The 4,891-nt window shown below is 57.0% G+C and overlaps 1 long non-coding RNA gene across 1 annotated transcript; it reads left to right on the top strand.

Annotated features, from left to right (window-relative positions):
• On the top strand, nucleotides 1-3,951 carry LOC134759724 (uncharacterized). The gene is made up of 2 exons (XR_010136370.1): nucleotides 1-226; nucleotides 3,384-3,951. It is a non-coding gene; the product is annotated as an uncharacterized LOC134759724 (long non-coding RNA).
• Nucleotides 3,952-4,891: the final 940 nt, after the last annotated feature.

Genomic DNA, 4,891 nt, shown 5'->3' with positions numbered 1-4,891 from the left:
TTTTACATACACAGTTGACCCTTGAACAATACGGGTCCACTTACGCACAGATTTTTCTCAATCAATGTTATACCATATGCCCGCCCTTCCTGCCTCCCTCCCATCTCCTCTACCTCTTCTGCCTCTGCCACCCGAGACAGCAAGACCAACCACTCCTCTTCCTCCCCCTCCTCAGCCTACTCAATATGAAGACAACAAAGGTGAATCTACTTCTCCTTAATGAATGGTGAGCATGTTTTCTCTTCCTGATGATTTTCTTAATAACATTTTCTCCTCTCCAGCTTACTGTATTGTGAGAATACAGTGTATATACACTGTATAAAATATGTATTAATCAACTGTTTATGTTATCAGTAAGGTTTGTAGTCAACAGTAGGCTATTAGTTAACTTTGGGGGAAGCCTAGGGTTATATATGGATTTTTTTTTTTTTTTGAGACAGGGTCTCCCTCTGTCACCCGGGCTAGAGAGCAGTAGCATAATCATGAACCCCTGCAGCCTCAACCTCCCGGGCTCAAGCAATTCTCTCACCTCAACCTTCTGAGAAGCTGGAACTACAGGGGCATGCCACCATGCCAGAATGTTTTTATTCTACTGTTTGTAGAGACAGGGTCTCCCTGTGTTGCCCAGGCTGGTCTTCAACTCCTGGACTCAAGTGATCCTCTCACCTTAGCCTCCCAGAGTGCTGGGATTACAGGTGTGAACCACCGCACCAGCCTTTACATGGATATTCAACTCCGTGGGGGTGGGGGCCAGTGTCCCCTAATCCCCGCTGTTGTTCAAAGGTCAACTGTATTTGCCTCTTCGTCCTCACAATCACCCCCTTGAAGTAGGTATTATTATTATGATTATCCGCATATTATATGTGAGGAAACTCAGGCAGGAGGAGGAGGTCATCACTTGCCCACTAGCACAGACAACAGGGGACAGATCCAAATTCAAACCCAGACAGTCTGACATCTCAGCCCACACCCTTGCAGCTCAAAGTGTGGTCCCTAGACTAGCGCATCAGCATCACCTGAGAGCTTGTTAGAAATGCAGAGGCTCAGGCCCCCCAACCCTGCTAAGTCAGGAAGGTCCCCGAGATCTGAGAAGCTCTGCTTGTGCTTCAGAGCCAGGTCCCCTCTCACCCACCTGCCTCAGCCCTGTCAGCCCCATGCCTTTGCTTGTGCCATCCTTCAGCCTGGAGCTCCCTGCCCCAGTGTGTGGACCCTCCAGGCCCCCCCACCACATCCACAAGTAGTTCGCGTGCTCCCTCCTCTTCTGACCTCCCTGGTCCGTGCCTCCCCCATCCCCTAGGGAAGGATCGGTCCCTCCCACCCTGAGCTCTCGACGCAAGGTTGTGCCTCAGTTATTGTTCTGACATTGCAGAGGGTATTTGTGAGTGAGACTTGACGAGTTCCCCTTTTTCTGTGCACGCATGCATGCATGCACACACCTCGTGCCCCTTGTGGAACAGGACAGCCGGCCTCTGAACCCCAGTCCCTGTACCTGTCAGCCAGGGCTCCCCTCCTTCTCTTTCCCTCCTCCTTGAATCCAGCTCTGAGGACTTTGGTCTTATGTTGTCCTCCATGCCTGGCCTGATCCCTAATGAAGCCCTTGATCTCAGAACTCAATGCATCATTCCCCACCAGCCAGGAGGAGCCGGACAGCTTTGCCTGCCTTTTGGCTTTCCCTTCTGATACTTTCCCCTTGATCTCGAGCCCTGTCGGTAGCAAAGGGCAAGGAAGGGCCTCCCAGCAGAGCAGCTGGTGCCCTTCGCCACTGGTCACCCCTCCCTGCCCCAACACCTGGCCTTGGTGGCTGAGGGCGATTGGGAGGGGTTGGCTTGGCGGCAGCAGCCAGCACAGAGGGCCCAATCTGGCCCGAGAGGCAGGTGGGCAGAGTGCTGGAGGGAGCAGGCAGGAGAAGAGCAAAGGCTCGGGAGCTGAATCCTGTCTCCACAGCATCCCCTGCGGCCTCACTCCTCAGCACTTCGGCTCCCTCCTTCTCAGCTGGGGAGAATGAGACACAGCCCATGAGGCTGAGGCCATTATGAGGATAAGAGGAGGCGCCTCGTGTCAAAAGAACTGAGTATTTAGCCAATCACCATTTCATGGACTTTTAGACAGTCAGAACTGGAGTTCATAAGGAATCATTACCAGGCAGGGAAGCTGTGTCCCGTGCAAGGGGGCACGGCCAGCTGTTAACAGAATGAGACGATGCTTCCTGCATCCTGTCGTCCTGCCCGTGGCCCTCTGTGGCTCCCCTTCGTTGATTAGGAAAATGGAATCAGGGTAGCGCCTCGGGAGAAAATGCTGTGGATCCCAGGGCCAAAGCTCGTTGTGCCCTTGGTGAGCTGTTTGCCCTGAGGAGAGCCCAGCAAAGATGCCTCCCGAGTCATCTCCTTCGGCCACTGCTGGGCCTGGACGTCCCTAGAGAGTGGGCCAAAGCCAGGTCATGTTCCTGTCATTGGGGAAGTGGAAAAAAAGGGGCTGCCATCCCTCCTCTCTGACAAACACAGGGAGGTGCCCGTGCGCCTCCGCTACTCTGCCAGGGATACAGACAGACAGACACTCAGGCAACACCACAGGCCCCAAGAGGCACAGGCACACCGACAAAAGCAAACCCATACCAGGGTAACAGATACCACACACATTTAGTCATTGCTGGTGGCCCCCAGGTGCCAGAGACTCTCACAGACTCTCATGGGTGTTCAACACCCATGCCCCCCCACCCACACACCTGTGTACGCCCACACGCTGCCACTCTGACCTGTGGGTGGGGGCAGGCACGTGAGCGGGCACTGAGTCTTGGCCTGAGCAGGTGCGTGGGTGTCCCCCCCGCACTCAGATAGGCAGCTGGAAAGCAGGGTCAGGCTCAGGTGCACAGAGCACAGTGGCCCTGAGCGGGGATGGTGGGCGTTGCCATGGAGATGAGAGCCAGAGAGGCAGCACTGCAGGCGAGCTCCGTGTGGGCAGCTGAGCCCGCAGATCCACAGATCTCGGGAGGGACTGGGCAGTGCTGGAGGCTCCAGGATGGGAGCCGGAGCAGGGGGGGCTCTTGAGGTGGAGGTGGGGCTGAGGGGCTCTGGAATGACAGGAGCAGCTGCTCGTGTTGCAGGCCTGGGTGTGGGGTCATGAACTTGTGGTCTTGGCTGGGAGCACAGACAGACTATGGCGCCTCTGCCTCCCCCATCAGTGCCACTCACTCCCACTCCTGTCCCCCACCGGCAACTGTGCTGAGCTCACGGCCAAGGCAAAGCTATCAGGGAGGGCGAGCAGAGGCAGGGAGCTAAGGATCGTGGCTGGTTTTGGGAAAACGGCTGAGGAGGGTCTAGCTGATTCTCCCCACCTCCTGGCATCACCTGACCTCTCTTTCTTTTCCACTGGTCCCGTGTTTGCAGCCTAGTGGAATGGGAATCACACAGGATTGGGAGTCAAACAGTAAATCAGGATGCCGGTCCCTGTCGACCAACTCTGGGACCGTGAGCAACCTCCCGAGTGAATCTCAACCTGGGTCTTCACATCTGTCAAATGGGATGAGGAACCCTGATCGACCTACCTCCAGAGCTGCTGAGAAGGTCAAGTGACTCTCAAGACATTCAACTGGACAGACATGGACAGATGCTTACTATGCACCAGCACGCCGTGGCGCTCCAGGGACGGAGAGAAGTACACTCTCGCGGAGCTCACCAGTGAGCGGGTGGGAGACGAGTGCGTGCAAACAAGACAGCTCGGATAAGCGCCAGGACTCAGCCTGTTCCAGCAGCTCCTGGGAGTGCCTGCTAAGGGCCAAGTACCGGGATACGAAGAGGCAAGTGCGACAGAGGAGCCCAGGGACTGCATGGGATTCAAATCACAGAAGAGCAGCGGCCTCCCCCAGAGCAGCCCTCAAATGCATCCGTCTCATTCATCCTCATAACCCTCCAGGTGGAGCCACTGAACGCTCTCCCCATTTTACAAGTGAGAAAGCTGTGATCAAAAAGAATAAACAGCTGTCGCAAGTGCAAACACACCCTGGGAAGAGGTGGAGCTGGGATTTGACTCCCGTCTGGCAGGTCCCAGAGTCCCTTCTTTGGGCCACTGAGCTCAACTGCTTCTCCCGGCCTCACCCTTCCATGTGTCTATGGCCTCTGGGAGGGAGCTGCCTGGTGTCAAAGGCCCTCCCCTGCTCCCTGCCCCGGCCCGGGCTGTGGTCCCACCAGCCACTCACCCCTCCGCCTTCCCTGTTTTCTCCTCCTTACCTGCGTTCAATAAGATGGTCCAGGGGCGTGGACAGATAGCACAGTGTCACAGAGCCCGACAGAACTGACATTGGCATCCTGCGCCACGACCTGTGAGCTGGGGCAAGGCCACGGAGCCTCTCTGAGTGCTGTTTCCGTGCTGCAGTCCACACATGGGCAGTGCGGGGCATGAGCTGGACCCTCAACACCTTCAGTGCTCACGAGGCACTCTGCACCCCCAGTGCTTCCAGAAGGGGCCATCTGTCCCCTGTTTCCAGGCAGTGAAAGGTGGAGTCTAGCCTGGCAGGACAGGAGGCAGAGGCTGGGCCTTGTCTCCAGAGAAACCGGGGCTCAACTCCTGCCTCCTCCCTCACTCGCTGTGTGTCCTGGGGAAAGTCACAAGGCCTCTCTGAGTTTTGTTCCTGGGGCCTCCCACCTCAGGGTCCCAGACGGGATCCAGCAGGACCAGAGGGCCACGGGTCTGAGCTGGCAGGATCTGAGCTAGAAGACCTTGCCCCTCTCCAGAGGACCCCCACCCCTCCCAGCTCCTCCAGGTGGCCCCCTGGTAGCCTCCCTGGGCCCTGTGAATGGGGGAGGGGGAAGGAGGAGCTGTCACCTGGGTTTGAGGTGGAGGGCACTGGCGGATGGCAGAGGAAGCCTGCCTGGGCTGGGAGAGGGCACCCTATGGC

Source organism: Pongo abelii, chromosome 12 (assembly GCF_028885655.2).
Source record: "Pongo abelii isolate AG06213 chromosome 12, NHGRI_mPonAbe1-v2.0_pri, whole genome shotgun sequence".
In the NCBI taxonomy this organism is placed as follows: Eukaryota; Metazoa; Chordata; class Mammalia; order Primates; family Hominidae; genus Pongo; species Pongo abelii.
The sequence above is the reverse complement of the archived record's forward strand: the minus strand, read 5'-3'. Positions and strand labels throughout refer to the sequence as shown.